The 22,405-nt window shown below is 40.4% G+C and overlaps 1 protein-coding gene across 1 annotated transcript in view; it reads right to left on the bottom strand.

The window, feature by feature from the left end:
- LOC308187798 (uncharacterized protein) overlaps positions 1–7,332 on the bottom strand; it is a 181,374-nt gene extending 174,042 nt beyond the window's left edge. Inside the window, exon 1 of the mRNA XM_080576142.1 lies at positions 6,989–7,332. The gene's annotated coding sequence lies outside the window, so the exon portion shown is untranslated. The remainder of the gene's footprint in view (positions 1–6,988) is intronic.
- Between the last annotated feature and the right edge of the window lie 15,073 nt (positions 7,333–22,405).

Below are 22,405 nucleotides of genomic sequence, written 5' to 3'. Positions count from 1 at the left end.
CCCAGGTCCCTTTCCCCTACACTGCTCTCCAACAGGTCAGTCCCCAGCTTATACCCATACCTGGAGTTGTTCTTGCCCAGATGCAAGACTCTACACTTGCCCTTGTTATATTTTATTAAATTTCTTCCCACCCAGTTCTCCTGCCTGTCTAGGTCTCACTGGACAGCAGCACAGCCTTCTGGCGTCTGCAACTCCTCCCAGTTTTGTGTCATCAGCAAACTTTCAGACAGCGCACTCTATTCCCTCATCCAAGTTGTTGATGAATATATTGAATAGTATTGGTCCCAGTACCGACCCTTGAGGTACTCCATTAGATGCAGGCCTCCAACTAGATTCCGTCCCCTTGAGCACAACTCTCTGTGTTCTTTCCTTCAGCCAGTTCACAGTCCACCTCACTACCTGATCATCCAGACCATACTTCCTTTGTTTAGCTGCAAGGATGCTGTGGGAGATGGTGTTAAGTTCTTTACTTAAATCATGATACACCACGTCCACGGCTTTACCATCATCTATCCACCTGGTTACAACACTCCTGCCCAATTTGATGTCATCTTCAAACTTACTGAGGGTGCACTTGATCCCCTCTTCTAGATCATTCAGTAAGATATTAAAGAGAACTGGACCCAATACAGAGCCACCACTCATGACCAGCTTCCAATTGCACTTAAGCCCATTTACCACAACCTTTTGGGCCTGGCCACCCAGACAGTTTTCACCTAATGAAGCATACACCCATCCAAGCCATGAGCAGCTGGTTTCTCCAGCAAAATGCTGTGGGAAACAGTGTCAAAGGCTTTACTAAAGTCTAGGTAGACAACATTTCATCCACTATGTCCGTTACCTTGTCATAGAAGGAGATAAGTTAGTCAAGCAGGACCTGCCTTTCATAAACCCATGCTGACTAGGACTGATCACCTGGTTGTCCTGTATGTGCTTCATGATGGCACTCAAGAGGATCTGCGCCATAACCTTCCCTGGCACTGAAGTCAGACTGACAGGCCTGTAGTTCACTGGGTCTTCCTTCCAGCCCTTCTTGTAGATCATTACCTTTTTGGGAGGAGAAGCCCTAGTTCCTATGAGACAATTCTCAGGCACCTCTGTGTTTCCTAGCCCATCAGTATCCCTTGTGCCTTTGCTGTCATACAGCTCTCCATCCCCTACCTCCACTGGGATGGCAGACTGAGGGATCATGCTAGCACACTGTCACACAGCCATTGATATACCACCCCAGGCTTATCTCTAGTGAGACTGATTTTATCCCTTTTCCACCTTCAAATCAAATTTAAAGCTCTTTTAGTGAGCCTTGCTAACTCCCGTGCAAAAATCCTGTTCCCACTTTGAGACGGGTGTACCCTGGCTGTTGCCAGCAGCCCCAGTGTTATGTAGAATGACCCATGATCAAAAACACAAAGTTCTGATGGTGACACCAGGCTTGGAGCCAAGTATCGATCTCTTGTCTCTTCCCATTTCTTCCCTCATCATTCCCAGCAAGTGGAAGGATAGAGGAGAATACTACTTGTGCTCCTGATCCCTTAGCCAGTTGTCCCAAGGTCTCTCTTGATTGCCCTTGGACTTGTTGGAACTTCATCACTGCCTACATGAAAAATCAATAATGGATAATAATCTGAGGACCACACCAGAGTAGAAAACTTTCTTTTGACATCTCTAACCTGGAACCCAGGGAGGCCGCAGACGTACCTATGAAGTGCGTACACTCTGCATATTTGGCCTTCTGTTCCCTTCAGAAAGGGATCTCCTACAATAATGACCTGTCTTTTTTTTTCTTTGTGGAAGCAGTTTTGGTGCAGGGCATAGGCTGACTTAAGCTCAGCAACACCTCCAAGCCATTAAATGCAATGAATCATTGTCCTCAATATAGTTGGTTCTACTTGCAGAGTCTCATACCTATTACACAAGGGCACCTGGGAAGGTGGGGTAGTTACTGAGGAGATGCACCTACTGCACTGGACAGGAACTTGTTACCATTGCTCCTTATCCTTTAGGTCATTGTGTTCAGCCACGGGTGGAGAGAAGACAGGGAATACTCTATATCATGTGTCCCGTCTGCCTGTTGGACCTGTCTAAGGGAAGGTAAGAAGTAATTCCAGTAGCCTATCTCCCTCTTCCACTCATCCTACTCACCTCCTCCTAGAGCTCTGTCACTAAACAGAGAATTTCCTCTACCTAGGAGCACATCCCACAGGTGTGCTCACTACTGTCATCCTGTGCTGGCATAAGAGTAGAGCACACCCTTCAGAGAGACAGGTAGCAGCAGTGTGTTTCCACTGGAACTCTGTCTGGGAAGCTGCATTGGTTTTGGTGAATGCTGAGCTCAGAGATGCCACGGCCTTCTGCTGGGTGGATATCATCACTCCCTTGTCAAGCTGTCAAAGCTTCAGGGCCATCCCTGTGAGCCCTCCCCAACAAACTGATTAGAATCAATATAAGCAATCTTACAGAGAATTAAGTCTAGGATAATAATATTTGAGTCTTATTCTACAGACTTGTTTGTTTCTTTAAGAAGTGTGAATAAATACCACTTAATCTTTCTAGATTTTATCCACAAAGTTCCCAAAGAGTTTATACTGAGCCTATTGATAATTTTGCATCTGCATTATATAAATACATGTTCCAGGATTGTTGCAGTTACTGTAGGAGGAAGAAGAATAGAAAACACACACTGTTCCTCATGAAAAATATGTTTCTATTACCCAATTTTTGAATGTTAGTATTTAATATTTTTGGCTAACATATGAGAAACACATGCAACATCAGGAAGTATTAAACAATATTCTCCAAAGGGTCACAGATACTGTTAATCTGATCTTTAAATTTTAATGCACATTCTAGTTTAATAAACAGTCAATCCTGTTTAAAAAAAAAAATAAAATAAAAATGTTTTAATAGACTTTCAGGGTAAAGTGAGGCTGTGTTAGCATGTGAAAATGTAGTGGTTTAACACCTGTAGGTAGATCTACCATGCTGTTCTCTCAATCCACCTCCTGAAAAGGACAGAGGAGAGAATATGATGAAAAAAGGCTCATGAGTCGAGATAAGGACAGGGAGTTCACTCGCCAATTACCGTCAGAGGCAAAACAGACTCAGCATAGGAAGATTAATGTAATTTGTTGCTACTAATTATAGACTAGAGCAGTGAGACCTAAAAGCAAACTAAAAACACATTCCCTCAGTCCACTCTCTTCTACCTTCTCCCCTCATGTGGTGTAGAAGAATGAAGAATGGAGGCTGTGGTCTGTCCGTAACACCTTGTCTCTGGTGCTCCTTCTTCCCCTGTTCCAGTATGGCATCCCCACCATGGGTTATAGTCCTTCCTGAACTTATCCTACATGGGCATAGAGGTGCAACCAGCATCACTCTGGCTCATCTTTGGCCTGTGATAGGTCCCTTTTGGAAGTGGCTAGAACTGGCTCTGATCTCACATGGGGCAGCCTCTGAACTCTTCTCGCAAGGGGCATCCCTGAAGCCCCACTATGAACACCTTACCACATAAACCCAATACAGAAAGGCATAGGTTTTTGTTTGTTTGTTTTTCCAAAATGGTTCTGGAATATATGATAACTTGTTTTGAGATTAACAGAATGGGTGACTACCGTTTCCTAACACCTGGCCCAAACCTTCCCTGTCACAGCTCCATGCCATTCCCTTGGGTACTATTGCTGGTCACCAGAGAAGAAATCAGCACCTCCCCTTCCACTCCTGTCTTGAGGAAGGTGTAGACGGTGATGAGGTCTCTCTTCAGTGTTCTCTTCTCTAATCTGAACAACACAAACTACCTCTGCTGCTCCTCGTAAGTTTTTCCCTCTAGACCCTTCACCGTCTTTGTTGGTCTCCTTTGGACACTCTTTAGTTGTTTCGTACCCTTCTTCTACTGTGGTGCCCCAAACTGCTGACTCCTATTCAACTCGCCATTGACCAGAACCCCCAGCTCCTTTTCTGTGGGGCTGCTCTCAAGCCTCTCATCCCCCAGTCTGCATATGTATTTGGGATTGCACCTTCCCAGGAGCAGAATCCAGCACTTGCTCTTGTTAAACTTGATACATTTGATGACTGCCCGGCACTCTAGTCTTTCAAGATCTCTCTGCAAGGCCTCTCTACCCTTGAGGGAGTCAACAGCGCCTCCCAGTTCCGTGTCATCAGTTTAATGTTGCTTACTCAAAACACCTTCAAGTCCTATATCCAAGTCATTTATGAAAACATTGAAGAGAACTCGACCGAAAATGGAGCCCTGGGCAACCCCACTAGGGGCTGGCCAGCAGCATTATGAAACCCCATTTGCCATAACCCTTTGAACCTGAGCCTTCAACCAATTTTTCACCCATCATACTATGCATTTATCTAGCTGTAGGCTGGACTTTTTGTCCAGAAGGACACTGCGTGAAGCAGTATCAAAAGCTTTGCTGAAATCCAAAAAAATGGCATCAACTGGCTTCCATAGGTAACTAAATGGGAAACCTTGTCGTAAAAGGAAATGAAGTTCATTAAGCAGGACTTTCCCCTCATAAACCTGTGTTGTCTATGACCGATGACCACGTTGTCCTTCAAATGTTTTTCAGTAACTCCTAGAATAATTTTCTCCATAGTTTGACCTGGCACTGAGGCGAGACTGAAAGGCCTATAATTACCACATCTTGGGCACAGTTTTGGACAGCTTGCTGTAGGTGGCCTTGCTTGAGCAGGAGGAATGGACCAGGTGACCTCCAGAGGTCCCTTCCAACTTGAGCTGATCTGTGGTTCTTTTTTTGGAAAATGCTTCCCAAATGTGTGGCAGCAGTGCACTCAGTACCCTATGTCCACATTCCCCCACAAAGTGCTGCACAGGCAGTCACGGACAGAGCGTTTGTTAATATGAGCAATTTATTGGCATCTGCATAGGCTGAAGCTCCTGAAGGGAATGGACTCTCTCCAAGAGGTTGAGTGGTCACTGCCTGGCTGCTAACAGTTGTCTCTGTTGCAAGTCTCCACACATCTTCCTCAGCTGCCCAGGACCCCAGATACGGTTTGGCTGCAGAGAAACTGTTCAAGGACAATTCCCACTTCCTGTTGAGCAGTGTTTTCTATGTGTCTGATGTGCTCAGTCCTGAGGTACCAGTACCCATGGGATGTCTGGGACAGGCAGATTCTTCAGCTTGGCCCTTGGCAGGCACACTGAAGCCCATCAGCGGGCCTCAATAAACTCAATTTTGGGAGTTCTTCAGTAACTCCCAGAATAATTTTCTCCATAGTTACACTTGGCACTGAAGGGAGACTGACTAGAGGGAATAGACTCAAGTTGCGCCAAGGGAAGTTCAGGTTGGAAATTAGGAGACATTTCTTCTCAGAAAGAGCAGTCAGGCATTGGAACGGGTTGCCCAGGGAGGTGGTGGCATCACCATCCCTGGGGGTGTTCAAAGAGAGCTCGGACCCAGTGCTCAGGGACATGGTTTAGTGGGTGACATTGGTGGCAAGGTAATGGATGGACCAGATGATCTTGGAGGTCTTTTCCAACCTTATTGTTTCTAGGATGTGAGCGTATTCTATGATGTAATTACCACATCGTGGGCATGGTCTTGGGCAGCCTGCTCTAGGTGGCCTTGCTTGAGCAGGGGGAAAGCCCGCATTCCCCCACAAAATGCTGCACAGACAGTCACGGACAGAGTGTGTGTTAACACAAGCAATTTATTGGCATCTGCATAGGCTGAAGCTCCTGGATGGAATGGAGTCTCTCCAAGGGTCTGGGTGGTCACTGCCTGGCTGCTAACAGCTGTCTCTGTTGTGCTGCTGGAGAAACTGGTGTTGTGCAGCTGCGCCGTGCTGCTGGTGAAACTGTCTGTGGCCTACTCCAGATTCACGAAGGTGTCCGAGTCATCTAGCTGCACCCCAAGTGTGATCTCAATGGAGAGGGTGCTCTCAGAGGCATTGGCCAGCCTGAGCTTTCAGGAGCAGTGGGAGGGCAGCACCATCAGGCAACAGTGGCGCGACTGTGGCAGAAGCTCCCAGGCTGCTTTCACCAAGGCCTGGAACCAGCAGATGGTTTCCTCCACATTCAGGTGGGAGCCGGTGCAGAGGGTGTGTAGCAGGCTGGGCTCCTGTCTTCTCCACAGCTCGTCCTCAGGGTGGTGGCGGAAGCACAGCATGTCCCCCACCAGCCACTCCCTCGCGCAGGTGCACTCCAGCTCCACATGCAGGCAGGAGTTCCTTGCTGGTGTCTCCCCTGCGGTGCCCAGCTCTGAGTGGAAGGCGTGCCTGGGGGGAGGCCTCAGGAGCACGAGCAGGCAGTAGAGGACGTCTTCCTGGGCACTCCAGCCTTCATAGAGGTAGCCCACACCAATGGCCGGCCGCAGCCGTGGCTTGAAAAGACAGTTCCTGGAGAGTCCTCGACAGGTAACAAGAAGTTCGTCCACCAGCTCCTCCACCACCTTGCACTTGTCAGCCATGTACAGTGCTGGCCACTGGGTGCAATTGGCCCAAACCCTGCCCAGATCCCAGGTGTCATCAGAGTCACTGTCTTTGTCCGCATCAGTGTTGTCCTCCTCCTTCCTTGTAGAGCTGCCCTGCTTGCTGCTGCTGTCTCATGGCTCCTTTTCCTGAGCCACTGTCAGAGCCCAAAGAGCAGAAGGAGCTCAACCAAGGCCCAAAGCTGCCACTGCTGCAAGGCAGTGAAGAGCAGAGCTCCCAGGGCCACTCCGCTCTGCTCCTGGCTCCTCTCCTCCATCTCTTGCAGCAGCCAAGACATGCCCTGACTGAGCTGCTCTGCACGCTACTGCGTGCACTCGTGCACATCTGCATCTGTATGATCGTTCACCAACCACTGCTTCTGGGCAATGCCCAGCACAGCCAGGGTGAGGAAGATCAGCCAAGCCATGTCCTGCAGGAGGTGCAAGCTGCGCTCACCCACGGCACAGGCCACAGTGTGGTGGCTCTGCCTGCTGCTGGCCCTGATGACAGCTCCCCTGCTGTGACTCGTCCTTTGTGCTGTCACAGGCACCACAGCCGCATCACAGCAATCCCCCTCGCCTCCCATCTCTAAGTTTGTGTGAAGGTCCTTGCAGCTCTTGGACATGAGAAGACTTATCATGTCACACATAAGGTACCTAAATCAGTGACAAATTTCATCTTCTCTTAATATGTGATGCAAAACATACTTGCTCTTACTCCTTCAGATATAAATATTTCTTGAATTGCTTTGTGATAAATTATCAAGGTGAAAAGAACATCTCCTGGTGAATATTGCAGAACTAAATAGAGAGAGTGAAAATAGAGAAAATGAAAACATGTATCAGTTCTGGATGGCTCATACTTTAAAGAGCAACCACAGGCATCATCATCTAAACTAAAACAGTATTTGTACTACTTTAGAAGTTTTTTGCACAACAGCTGAATTAATTTTTTTCAGGGTGGTGTTACATTTTCCTTGCCATTCTTTGCAAAGTAGTCAGTAGTGATTTTAACTAATCTCTCCCAGTAATGCTGTTTTTCTTATCTTGATGGTGAGAGTAGAAGATATTCCAATGGTGTTCTTTATAACCTTTAAGACTGTTTAGTGCAAAGGAAAACAAATAGGTATAACAGAACAGTCATAATACTTGACCTTAATCAAATTATTTAAAGATAAAGCTGTAACATAACATATGGAAAAAATAAACAAAACAAAAAAAAATATCCAGTTCTGTGTCTCTGAAGAGCATACACTCCATTTGGAAAGAAGAAATATCTCGTTCAGTTCTAGGAAGTTTTTCAAGTAGACCGACAACAACTGAAGAAAAAAATCATCTTTTGCTGCAGTTATTAGACAATTCAACCAACATCGCTGGCTGGGATGAGAAGACCCAAATATTATTAGTTTCTATATAAAATCAAAAAGAGGATACCTGCTGAATAGCAAATTCTTTATTTACATAACAAAAGAGAAGCAAGCAAAATAGGTTGATAGTCTTCTTAACTTGAAGTTACTGATCTAGTAAGATGATAGTAAGATATTGATACAAAGCAACTGTTCTTCCACGTGCCTGGTGATAGGATGAGGGGGAATGAGCTAAAGTTGCACCAGGGAAGATTTAGGTTGGATATTAGGAAAAACCTCTTTACCAAAAGGGTTGTTAAGTGTTAGAATGGGCTGCCCAGGAAAGTGGTTGAGTCACCATCCCTGGAGGTCTTTAAAAGACGTTTAGACGTAGAGCTTAGTGATATGGTTTAGTGGAGGATTTGATAGTGTTAGGTCAGAGGTTGGACTGGGTGATCTTGGAGGTCTCTTCCAACCTAAATGATTCTGTGATTCTGTGGTACAAATGAGACAGATAGAAGATACATGCAAATTGCATGTATTTGTTTTGGTCTGCATATTCAAAAGTTAAAATCTCATACATAAGTAAATAGCAAGAACAGAGTATTCTATTCCTTTAGAAGAATGCTGTAATTTTTCATTTAATTTTTGGTCTTTTCAAAAATACTTGTGGAAGGCCAATTACTGTAAACATATGCTTGACACATATGCAGAAATACACCAATTTCAGGTTTTCTTTCATTATAAACATTGCCATCATTCAAAAACACCAAAAGGCAAATGATAGTCATTCATAAGTCATGAATTCAGTAAAAGAAATTGTTAAAACACGTTGTAAATAATGAGTTTGTAATGCCCTTTTCAGGCCACTTTAGAATACTTAACAACCTCTTGTTCACTTCAGTTTTGTAGGTGTCAAAGTTGACACAAGTGGGAAGTCCACTGATTGTGGTTGGTTAGTTATCTTGTCTTTATTTCCAAAACTGAAAATATGTCACAGTACTTCTAAAACAAACAAATAAACAAACAAAACCCCTAGGAGTAATAAGATATATGTAGAAATTGTTAAAAAAAATGCAACAATAACATGGCAGTTTGTGATTTATGTCCTGTCTGGAGACCAGGGACAGACCTAAATCTGTATTATATGAAATAAGGTAAATAAGGTAAAATTTGCACTATCCTGAGAGCAGTTAAGTACTGCAGTGGGTTTCCTGAGAGGCTGTGAGCTTCATCTTGCTAGAGCAGAGAATTGGACTAGCTGATCTCCAGACATTCCAACATAAATTATTTTATGAGTCTACGTAATACAGACTAATAGTATTCCACAACATTTTGCATGCTGTTCAATTTAAAATAACACTTTTTAACAGACGTTAGTCATCTTTAAACTACAAGATTGAAAGTATTTTGTTGATACTGTTCTAATCTTCAGTCCCATATTATTCTAATGAACTCTCTTTTTGGCTTCTTTGTGACCATTTAAGTTATGTCAAGAGGCTCCCTGGATTCATGTGTTGCTTGGCAACTCCATAGTGCATAAACAGTTTAGATGCAATTCCTTTCAAAATGATGATTAACAATTCTGTGCAGGAATAACAATGCATTAGATGATAAGATGTTGCTGTTTGAATTTCTATTGTTCTAACTTCACCATCCTTTTGCTTATCTTTGGAATGTAGTTGGTTGGCAGGAAAGAAAGACTGCAATCTAATTTCTGTAGAGCTTGAATTAGATTGAATCATAAAAGAATTACACTTCAACTATTTTGAAAGTAAGCCTAATGAGAGGACCAAAAAAAAAATTGTGGGAAAAAAATACCTAAGGTAAAAAAGAAAAGTATGCCTCCTAAGATTCAATGTGACTCAAGAGAATAAAGGAGAAGGAAAGAAGGATTTTGATGATGCAAATCATGTGTTTGTATGACATTGTCACAGAGAAGCAAGTTTGGAACTGTTCTAAAAAAGGCTATAATCCACTATATTTCTTCTCAAATTCTGGTCGAGTAGGTATTTTTCAGTTTGATAAGCAGGCTGAAAAAGTAAAAATTAAAAAAAAAATAAAAAAAAGGAAAAAAAAGTTGTTGGGGGCTTATGAAATATTTTATGCTGAAAATATTAAAGCAAATTCTTTAGACACTGTCATATTTTTCCTATAATTCTGGAGAGCAGAATGAAGAGACAAGATGAAATTATTTATCACAGTCACAGTCATGGTTGCTAAAATTTGAGCCTCTTGCAAAATTACTCTTTACTTAAAAATGCTTGATATCTGTGTTTGTATTAGCAAAGAATAAAGAAAATGCTAGATTATAAACCTCTCCAATTATGTATATATATTCTTCTCTTCTAAAATTACTGAATAGCTTTTCTTCCACACCCCCTTTTTTGTCCTTTCAAGGTCACGGTTATTAAATTAAGCTAGTGTTTAATTTTTAAGCTGTTTCCCGTTTGATGTAGGAGCAAACTGTATGTGTGAAATAATAATTTCCCTGCTAGTCAGAAGAAACTTGATTTAATTGGCTTTTATCCCGAGTCATATCATCAAACTTCAGTAAGATTCATACTTAATTATTTACAGGGTATTATCCTGCTGCCTCCAGTTCACAATCTTACACATTTAGATCTCAGTGTATAATATTTTAACAATTTCTGTTTCTAGCATGGAGCAGGTATGGACAGTTTGATGTTATATGCAACCTTTCAACAAATATTTTCTCTTTTGTAAAGTTAGTGGCAATGAGAAGTGATAGTGTGGTGTAAGTGTCTCCACCTCAACTTTATTTTAAAAGTTTAGGTTTAACAAAGTAGAAGTAACTGTAATAAAATCTCCCTGAAAGAGCACAGTGTGTCTCCTCCATAGTTTTCATCAGTGCTGATTCAGAAAGTGGTGACTGCCTCAAAGGGCGGTCTCTTTAGAAATTTAACAGTGCGGTTCAGAGAAAACAGCCACGAGGGTTACAAAGATTCAAACACCACTGGGCCTAGTAGGGAAGCTATTATAATTGGCTTTCCACTGCTATCCTTAGCTATAAGAAATGTGTCACTATTAGAGATTCTTGGACCCCTTGTGGGCTGCAAGAACATTTGGAGATAAAAAATGACAGAGCAGAGGCCTGGAATGCATGCAATAAGAATTGCAAAAAAAAAAAAAAGCTCTATTGCAACTGGATAGAGCCAAATTACAATGTTATGCTCTAACATTTTGCAGCAGCAAGGAGGTATTTGGAAGAGCTATAGAAGTTTCATCTGTACTGTCTTTCTTTTAAAGACATTTCCCAAACTGAATATTCTCAATAATTATCTATCGCATTATTGCAAAAGTTATACTGTATACAAGCAAATATATCAAATGAAGATAAATGTGTATGTCATAGCTATCCGTGATTAGTACTTTACTTGAAGAATCACAGTAATAGTATCAAGTACATGCTCCCTGAAACAAAAGATCAGCAGCTAAGTCTTTGGATAAATGGGAAATGAGGATACACTGCTTCCACCACTGCTACTTCTACTAGTACTACTGCTGCTGCTGTTGCTGCTGCCGCTTCTTTTGTACGGTTATATCTGGGCATGATTAAAATTCTCTTAAGACAGTACTAAGCTGATCAGAAGTACTTTTTGTGGAGGACTGTATCATGCCTGTCAGTGTTCCAGAAGCATTTGGATAAGTCCCTCAATAATATGCTTTAACTTTTGGTTAGCCCTGAAGTGTCAGGGCATTGGACTAGATGCTCTCTGAAAGTCTCTTCCAACTGAACTATTCTGTTCTGTTCTGTTCTATTCTAATAACCACAACATTTTTCTCTTCAACCCAGAATAGTCTTATAATGTATGAAGGAAAGAGTTTAGGAAGAAAAGTCTTGGGCCAAAACTGGAGCATTTTAGCTAAAACAAGAGTCTACATTTAATAGTAAATAATATACTGCAAAGACTGACACAAATGTTAGTACAAAAAGCAATTTATCTGTTTAAGGGTGAGATTCTATGACAAAAACATAAAACTGCTTAGTATTATTTTACCTAATTTTGACTTCTGTCAGGGGAGTCTGCAATCTTCAGTTAGACAATATGCTCCCTGTCAGTATCAGTGTATTTTATTTGTTCTTTGGTTGTATATATATTTTCCTTTAGAATATAGTGTATCCTGGTGAGATGTTTCAGAAGAAGGGAAGGTTATTCTCTCCTTGAAAATCAACTAAGTACACATAGAGGAAGAAAGACACGAATGTATAGGGTGTGGCTACAGCAGAATTGATGAGAATCACCAGGAGAAACTAAGAAACTGCAGCTCCAGCATAGGCTAAAACAAAAAATTCAGTAGGCACCTTAAGGGATTCCAACTTATAAAATGACTGAGTTAATTAAAAACAAGCCTGAAAGCAGAGACTCACCCTACGAATTCACAATAAACAAGCAGAAAGTTGCCTATAAACCCTTTTTTCAATTTGTGTTCCTACCTTAGCTCCTTACTTAAATCTTTCTCCAGTTATGAAGCAGTCTAAATCATTTTCTGAGAGCTCCCTACAAACAAAATAGGTAAATCTACTTCAAAACTCTTGCTGACTCAAGGTGTAGTTAGAGTGATTAAAGACATATATCTACATGAAGTTGTACAAACAACTGAACTTCTGTTCCCTTTCAGCCTGAAAGCTAATTGAATTATGTACTTCTGACTTTATCCTGTGTTAATAAGCATATGAAAAAGTTATACTTTTTTTTTTCTCTTTTTTTTTTTTTCTTTTTCCCGCAACAAATTTGGGTTGGCTTAACTGTCCTGCTTATCTTGGAATACAGAACTGATTAACTATATTTAGCAACATAAAATGGTCTTCTAGACAAGCAGAATGGCAATTTATTGAGCAGAAAGTTGCCCAAACTGGCTATCATGGAGGATTTGACAATTTTACTCAGCACTATAAGGAGAAATAACTTTATGCTCAAGTTTAAATGCCAGCACTTTATTTTCAGAGAGGAATAATCTTTCCTGTTTCCCATTTAAAGAACATAAGAATGAGGAATCAGTAATACAGCCCTACCTTTTACTTAAGAATTATATCTTACAGCTCTCACTCATGTCATGAAAAATCTACATCAGATTTTCTAATTAATCTAATAAAGTTCAGATAGCATCATTAAACTTTAAAAAGTATTACCTAACCACATAGTCCATATCATATAGGCAGTGACTAAATTACTTTTAAAGATGTTTCTCTTTTGCATTTAAAAATAAAAAATGGACTAGATAGTGATATAGAATTAATTTGGTTCTTAAATTTAACTATTAGGACAGGCAGCTAGGATAGCAGAACCCAGGTTTTTCAGTTCTGAATTCCCTACTTACTGTTTTATCAGATGATTTAAACATAAAGTGCACAAAGCATCCACTTGAGCACCAGCTGGACTCTAGCCTTCTCTTTTACTAATTGGGTTCCCTTACTGCAAATTAAGTGGTTTGTCTTATGGTGAATCTTAATTCATCCACAGTTAAGCATACTATTCTTAATAACTTATCACTTACCCCAAAAGTTTTTTTTACCCAGGACAGAGCACACTTCTGAGGATTTCGGTGGATTTAATTCTCTCTGATTGAAGAGGGTATTTAAACTGGATATTGCGTTCCTTAATAAATGCTGTTTGTGAGGTATAGTCTAATATGGAAGCACTCATTCCTGCAGATATGTTTTTAAAAATGACAGTAGATAATGCCTTTGTGCAACATGAAATTCAATAAAGTTTCACTGAGGCTGGTTACCAAAAAGGATTTATATCTTTTCTGTCAGCATATCTTTACCTAGACAGATCATACCATAGAATCATAGAATGGCTTGGCTTGGAAGGAACCTTAAAAATCACCTTGTTCCAACTCCCCTGCCATGGGCAGGAATGCCACCCACTACAGCAGATTACTCAGGGCCTCATCCAACCTGATCTTGAACACCTCCAGGGATGAGGTATCTATCTAACTTCTCTAGGCAACCTGTTCCAGTGCCTCACCACCCTCTGAATGAAGAATTTGCTCCGAATATCTAATCTAAATCTCTCCTCTGTTAACTTAAAATCATTTCCCCTTGTCCTATCATTATCTGACTGAGCAAAAAGTCACTCTCCATCTTTTACATAAGGTCCCTCTAGATACTGGAAGACTGCTATAAGGTCTTCATGGAGCCTTCTCTTCTGTAGGCTGAACATCTCCATCTCTCTTAGCCTTTCTTCATAGGAGAGGTGCTCCAGCCCCTTGATCATCTTTGTGGCCCTCCTCTGGACTCGCTCTAACAGCTCCACGTCCTTCTTGTGCTGGGGGCTCCAGACCTGGATGCAGTACTCCAAGTGGGGCCTCACAAGGGCAGAGTAGAGGGGGACAATCACCTCCCTTGACCTGCTGGCCACGCCTCTTTTGATGCAATCTAGAATCCAGTTGACCTTCTGGGCTGCAAGCACACACTTCTGCCTCATATTGAGCTTTTAGACACCAGAACCCCCAAGTCCTTCATCGCAGCGCTGCTCTCAATGAGTTCTTCCCCCAGACTGTCCTCATGTCTGGGATTGCCCCAACCCACATGCAGCACCTTGCATCTTTCACTTGCCTTTGTCAAACCTCAGAGGTTCACGTGCCCACTTTGCAAGCTTGTCCAGGTCCCTTTGGATGGCATCCGTTCCTTCACACCAGTTGACACAACAGTCAACTGCACAACTCAGCTTGGGGTCTTCTCCAAACCTGTTGAGAGTGCTTTTAATCCCACTGTCTGTCATTTATAAATGGTACCAGTCCCAGGATAGACCCTGAGGAACACCACTTGTCAAGATGATGAAAGAAAAGCATGATGAAAGTCTAGGAGCTGCTGACTGACTAGTTCTTCCAACAAGGCATCATGGGGCAGAATTACCTCCCTAATTACCTCCCTAAGAACTGAAGGATGATCATTTTGGAATGTTTGGTATATGAGTACCTCACCTAAGACTATTGAAATAAATGGTGCCAAGTGTCAATCCTATTGCAAGATACACTCTTTCTTGGTAGGTAGGGGAGAAACAACTACTTTAAGAATCACGGGGATTAGAATGAGTATTAGAAGTAGGAGTAGAGGATTAGAGACTATTAGAATTATGCATATTAGATCTGAGTTGGATGGCAGCCTGCCAAGACATGTACAAATGAAGGTGATTCTGATCAGTAAGTTAGATTCCCTCTTGAAATGTAGTGTACAAAACTGAGGTTCATATGAGTATAAGGCATTTTCTAGGTCAGGCAGCAAGTTGTGGAAAGTTTTCATCATCTCATTTTGGAGATGAATACTTGAGTTATGTTAAATTTTGGACTTATTTTAGCATTCACTTTGTCACACACACACACACACACACAAAAGGAAAAAGAATTATCTGCACTAATATCCATGTAAAGTAATCAAAGATTACCTTTATATCAAGTCTGACAGCTGTGCCACTTCAAATACAAAAACAAAAATTGAAAACTTGTAAGGTTAATCATTTATATTTCTACTATATATATATATATATAAATTCTCAGTATAAAATACATGTTTTTTTCCACTTAATGCAAAGATAGATAGATAGAGATTGTTTATCTATGAATATGTACTGTTAGTACTTCATGATAACAACTTTGGACGACAAGAAACATGCAAGATGGTATATCAGACCAGAATTCCTTAAGATTATTCCACTTAAAGGTCTGTTTCACCTACCTCAAAGAACTGACTTGCTCTAGATATGAAATTTGTACACTTTATTTCAAACAGAAGACCAGTAAATATAAAGTGCAACCTTGACAATGAAAAAAAAAATATATTGAGTTTTCATTTAGAAAGGTAAAAACAGTTTTGTGCCTGATCAGCCACTCTCAACATGTAATAAAAGAGTGTTTTGCACTACAGTGATCAATATGCTTAGTCTATTATTTGACTCGTCATATGCATAACTGGAACTAATGCAGGGGTAATCTGATTTTTGAGAAAACAAAGAGGAAAGATTGCCCAGCTGTCTCTTTAAGCAAAATGCAAAGCTCTGCCAGTCCCATATCTCAGAGTCTGTGCTTATGCACTGTCATATTTACAACTTCATTTTTTTTTGTGTAGTTGTTAAGCAACTCTGCGAAATGTGTTGTTGCACAACTGTGTTTTTTGTTTGTTTTGTTGTTGTTGTTGTTTTTCCCTAAGCAGTAAAACAGTCCTGAATTTTTAAGTTTATAAAGGGCAGTTTTAAAGACAGTTATAAAAGCCAGGCATGAGAACATGAATAGACTGATAATGTGTTAAAAGCAGGATATGGCATTTGGATTAAACAGGGTGCATCTTTATCACTTGGTGGCAAAAGGCTAATTAAAATCCAACAGTAAATTAACATCCTAGGAAAGCTAGGAGAGTTTATACAAGTTATCATTACTCTGCACAAGATGACAAAGCTTGCAGTCAAAATTGCAGCTTTCAAGGGTAGACTATGAAATGTGCAGGACCTCTCAGTTAGAAGTAACATGGGAGTAAACTAAATTTAAATTGCCTGACAATGAAAATTGCTACCTCAGGACTTCTCTCTCATTTTATTTATTTATTTATTTATTTTTTCTTTTCATTTTCTCCTTTTTTATTATTATTGTTTAATTATTTTTATTTATTTATGATAAAGAGGTGGTTGAAAACACCAGGCTTTGCAAACAAGACATTTTATTTCTTCAGGCCTTGTGCCTTTATTTAGGCTCACAATAATGTGTGGTACAATGATAATATGTGGTACTGTTCATGAGATAATGCCTGTTAGCACCTTTACACCTTGGTTGTCATACTCTATAGCTGTTATTTGTAGATAATAGGTTAGATTCTATGAAGGACTTACTGATGATCACAAAATATACACAGCACAAGCACAGATAAGCGGACTGTTTGCTATGCGAGATGACTTTTCCACAAGAATAGTTCTAGATTTTGCTCACTGACATAAAGCTGTAGTTACTGCCTTCAGGCCAGTACTTATTTGAGTTTCCCATTTTGCAACAAAGAATAGAATTTGGTCCTTAAACGTACAACTTTAATAATAATTCCAATCATTTTGGTAACCTATAATGAGGACTACCAGTAACAAACAAAAAGGTTTAATTTAGATTTAGAGGAAATAAAAGTGTCTGCCTAAAATCACTTTGGTATTTGAGGGACCAGATCATTGAGATGTACTGTGGTATTAAAACCAGGTATTTTGATTGCTACTGGTTGTCCCAGTTATTCTACGCAGGGCCCAGAAGACAATTCTCAGCCTCACAACCCCTGATGGGCCTCACCTGTGAATCCCTACCCAAGCTCAGGATCAGGACCCCATTTTAGCTCAGCCAGGCCCCAGCAACACTGCAAGGGTTCCTGTGCCCAGCCCCATCTCTGGCTCTGCCTCTCCAGACAGCTTCTGGACAGGCCCATCAGACCCTATCTTACCTCTGGCCTTATCTTTTGTCCGCTTCCAATGGGACCTCCCCTTAAGCCACACCCTAGTCCTGACTTGCCACTCCTCCAAACTGCTGGGGGCGATTGGTGATTTTTGTTTAGTATGGTGGCAGAAGCCTTGAGAAACTGTGGTGGGTTTATCATAGCTGTCTGCCAGGTGCCTAGGCTGCTCTCTCCCCCTCCTCAAAGAACGAGGAGGAGGAAATACAATGGCAAATGACTCAAGCATTGAGATAAGGTCAGGGAGATTGCTCAAGAATTGCCATCATGGGCAAAAAAGACTCAGCAGAAGGGAGAGCAATATAATTTATTGCCTATTGCTAACCGACTAAAGCAGTGAGAACCTTAAAGCAATCAAAACACACCATTCCCCCATACACCCACTTCTACTTCCTCCCCCTGAAGCAGCACAGGAGAATGGGGAATGGGGTCAGTCATATGTCAGTCCATAATGTTTTGTCTCTGCCTCTCCTCGCTCCTAACTCTCTTCCTTTGCTCAATTGTGAGGTCCTTCCCATGACACACAGTCATTCAGGAACACAGCATGGGTCCCCCATGGGCTGCAGCTCCTGCCAGACCACATGGTCCACCATGGGCTTCTCTCCACATGTTGCAGTTCCGGCCAAGAGTCTGCTCCCACATGGGCTCTCCATGGACTGCAGCCTCCTTCAGGCCAGATCCACCTGCTCCACTGTGGGCTGCCCTGCAGGCCACAATGTGGAGATCTGCTCTGGCATGGCCCTCCGCAGGCTGAAGTGGAACTTCTGCTCTGGCACCTGGAGCAGCTCCTCCCCCTCCTTCATTGACCTTGGTGTGTTCAGGGTTGTAACTCTCACATTTCTTCAGTCTTCTCTGCCAGCTGCTTCTGTACAGTGTTTTTTAGCCTTTCATAAAGGTGTTCTCACAGAGGTGCAACCAGCATTGCACAGTGGCTTTGTTTTGGCCAGCAGTAGGTCTGTTTTGGAGCTGGGTCGAACTGGATCATACTTAATGTGGGGCAGAGCTCTGCTCACTGAAGCCACGCATGCAGCCCCCATCCAATACCAAAACTTTGCCATATAAGCCTAATATAGAAGTGGAGGCAGGATTTCCCATAGATGAGCACAGGGATGGTCTGGTAAGAGGTAGAGTACAGGGTTGGCACTAGCTAGTTTAAAAATAAAAAATAAAAAAGTCCTGATGTTGGACAAAACTAATTCTAGGGGTAACACAGAGAACAAAGATATAGTATTTAGCATACATAAAAGCACCGTCAATAGTAAATATAGGTATAACCCAAAGCTGTAGACCAGATGTAAAAGAAAAAGATGTAAAAGCATGATAGCAGACGTATAAATAATCCTGGGAGGTAAAAACTAAGAAAAGAAAGAAGAAGAAATCATCAATGTGAAGTTCCTATTCCTCCAAGCAAAGAACTGCAGTTATTGACAACTCACTAATATCCCACTAACCATCAACACCAGCATGTAATAATTCACTGAGAAGTGCAGTGGAAGGGTGAGCATAACACCAGGAAAAGGGGTAGAAACTAAGAAGTGCGTGAGTTGCAATTATCAAATGTTATTGCTATTATTGAGACTGAGCACTCTACCTACATTATAATTCTTTGTTTCTCAGAAGTAATTAGATCTAGACTAATGATTATTCTTGAATTAGATTGTTAAGATTACCATTACTTAATGATTACCATTACATTAAGAATAATCTCTTGGCTTTACTTCATGAATATAAGTTGCCCTTCCTCTTTGCCTATAAAAAGAATTTTGAACACAATATGTTGTTCAGCTAATTTGCATATTCATATTTACACTGTTAGGCGTTGGAGGCTTCTATCTGCAACTGAAACCTTATTGTTATGACTGTACTAAACATTGAACAGTAAGAGGCAGTGGAACTTAATTGTTTCTACTGCTAAATATTAGATAAAATTCCTGCTATTGTTTAAGCGTGGGCAAGCCACCATTTTTCCAGATACTCAAAGACATTAATAGTTCAGGATTTCAATGGAAAGCAGACCTTATCCACTGAGCATTTTGCAAGCAGCTATACAGTTTGGACAGAAAAAGAGTAATAGAATAAACCATTCATGACCCTGAGACCAGAGATTCAGTTATCTGTGATCTGAGGTCTACTTTGGTGCAGTCCAGCTGCGTAAACCAAATTTTATCACAAAGTTGTTGAGATGTAAGGCAGTACATAAACTAAAGTCATATAAGATAAGAATAGTAAAAATACTGACAAAATACCGCTATTATGGAGATATAAATTATAGGTCAGAGCTTTAAGAAGAAAGATACTGACAAGAAAAGGTTTAAAAACCTAAGAAAAAAAATAAGAATAGAAAGAATAGTAACACAGAAATATCAAGGATCATCCTGTTCCAAGGAAAGAACCATAACTCACCACCTCACCTAACTGGCACATGCCTGGCCACAGATGTCTCATCCAAAGTGCTAAGCATGTTAATGTTTAGCTTAGTACCGTGCTACTTCTAGCTAACTACTGTACGTATTTGCCAATAAATAATTGTTGTGACAATAAATAATTCTTAAGTTGTCTAAATCCTGTTTGCAGAGTCTCTTTGTGTATAGTAAAGGTACCTGAAGAAAAAAGACCCTTTTCTGCCATCAGTGCTTGAATTGTTTATCAGTGACAGACTGTTTTCTCAATATGCTTAAGAAAACATGGCTCCTTAGCTAGGTTACTTCCAACCTACCTATTACAATAATTTCAAAACCACATGTAGAGCCACTAAAGCTGTAAGGTTCCAACTTGACAGCCAGAGCAAATCCATTGCTTTGTGTGCTCACAGTAAAACCTACGCCCCATGTATGTTTTCTTAGTCTGGCTTGACCCTTACAAAGGAGGTGGATATTACAGAGTGAGGTTAGTTTAAGTGAGTTTTAAAGCTCTTGCTGTCTGATGAGTCTGGCAATTAGTGAAAATATGGTGGTAAGTTTGTGACACTGGAGCTCAAACTGAAAATCTGTCATGTATGAACTACTAAAATGAATTAGATACCAAAAGCTTTTAATTCCTGCTGAGCTGTATGTAGCTCAAACCCTACAGGTGAGAGATTGTCTTCTTTATTCTTCTTTATTATTAATAAACTCCCAGTAAGTCATAATTTAATAATCATTGGTTAAAAAAAAAAAAAACAACAACCTACTAGAAGAGGTAAATTCATCAAATCAAATTTACTTCATTTTGGAGATTAGATAGGCAGGCTTGTTAATTTTCTGGGCACAAAAATAAAATCTCCCACGTATCTCCTATAAACATATTCAGTTATCCAATGCTCTGCTATAATTTTCTAAAGGGATAGCTCCCTTAACCAAACAGGAATATTAAAAATGCAACCAGCCAAATATGAACAGAAAATCCATATATGTGCATATATATATATGTATACTTAATGCAAAATACTGCAGATTAATTCAGGGATTCAGGTCTGGAAACCACATAAATTAAATGTGTATAAAGAACGTTTGTTGAAAAAATAGTCTGTGTGTTCTCTTCCCATTTCAGGAATTACTAGAGGGAAAAATTCTTAGACATTACAGCAGAGCACTGGAGAATGAATGATTTCTTATGCAGATAATCTGTTATTTTGATTTTACACATTATATAATTGAGACATCACATTCATGATCTATATATGCCTTACAGAGATTCCTTTCATATTAGAAGGTATGTGATTATTTATTTTCTTCCACAAAAGGGAATTACAATGGAACTAATTAAGCTACATATTTTATTAATGAATCGAGAGCACACACTCCATCTGCCATCATAAGAACCAGGGAGGCTTCTGTTATATTTTCAAAATGCAACATAACAGGCTTTCAGGTTAATTGATCAATTTGAAAGAAGTCTCACGACAATTGTGTTGTCTTGAACATGGTAGCTGGTCAGTAGAATACACCATCATTACTGCTGGAATGTTTTATAGGGCTTGTCTCCATTTCCAACTAGGTATAAAAAAAGATAGTATGCTGTTGTATTTACTAATATGAGAAATAAGTTTTTAAAACTGCATGAAGTTACCTAAATAGATAGGGAATACCTCAGTAGTATGAGAGTAGCTGTAATTCCTTTCAAGCATACAAAGTTAATTGATCTTTTTCTTTGTTTGGTTTAATGCTTGCCTATTAGGAAAACTAAGGGTGGGTTGCAAAGGTCCTTCAAGCTGACATCATATATTAGCTGGGAACCTGACCTCAACATTATACATGTTTCTTTAAAGCAGAATGCATGCCCTTTCTGTTGATCCCCGTTTCCCTTCCCAGTAATATGAATACCAAATGGAGGCATGCAGAAAATTTCCTCAAAACCTGTAGAACCCAGTGCCTTGCTGTGCCTCTGTGGAGAGCTGACACTGAACACTGAGGAGGAGGACTATCACACTGATTTTTTTTTGTAGTAGAGCCATCTGTAAGAAGCTGCTCCCAAAGGCCATCTCTTTATTGATGAATAAACTTTTTTTTAACTTGGACTAACATTATTCCCTATAAGGAAATATAAATATATATATTTAAGTATTATGTACCAGCATATTTCTTAGAGATGTTTTTATGAATCAAGATTCCTTCAGTGCTTCACATCATTCCTCTTTAAACGTCTGATATGGTGACAGAGATAATAGTGAAAAGAAAGGACTCTTCTACAACCCAGAAAGACACAATTTTTTATATCAGGTAGAAGTAGAGAATCTGCATGTTGGAATATAGCATAAAGTTTTAATGAGTATTCCACAAGACATTCTGAGACTTTTTTGAAGTACCAAGAGTAAAATAGGTATATTCAGATTTGTCATACTGTCACAAGTGTAGGGGTATGTTTTGATATGAACCTCATTTTTGTTCTTCGAAAAGGAACCTAGGCAGAACCTGAGACATCATCAGCCTGTAGAGTGTTGGATGATCAGACGCTGAGACCTTAGATGCTTAGAAGTAATACAATAGTAGATATATATATCGTGCAGAAAAGTATGTGTGCTGTGAGACACCAAAGGAAAAAAAATAAAAGGGGGGGGGGGGGGGCGGAAAGAGAAACTTCAAAACTGAAGAAAAGAAGTTTCTGTAAATGTCTAGAATTGTGTTTTGTAGTCCCTGCTTAGGAACTACATGTTACTTTTTCTTCATTATTCTCTCCAATTTCAGATTTTTATCATCTGGAAG

Source organism: Anser brachyrhynchus (assembly GCF_964034855.1).
Source record: "Anser brachyrhynchus genome assembly, chromosome: 1".
In the NCBI taxonomy this organism is placed as follows: Eukaryota; Metazoa; Chordata; class Aves; order Anseriformes; family Anatidae; genus Anser; species Anser brachyrhynchus.
The sequence above is the reverse complement of the archived record's forward strand: the minus strand, read 5'-3'. Positions and strand labels throughout refer to the sequence as shown.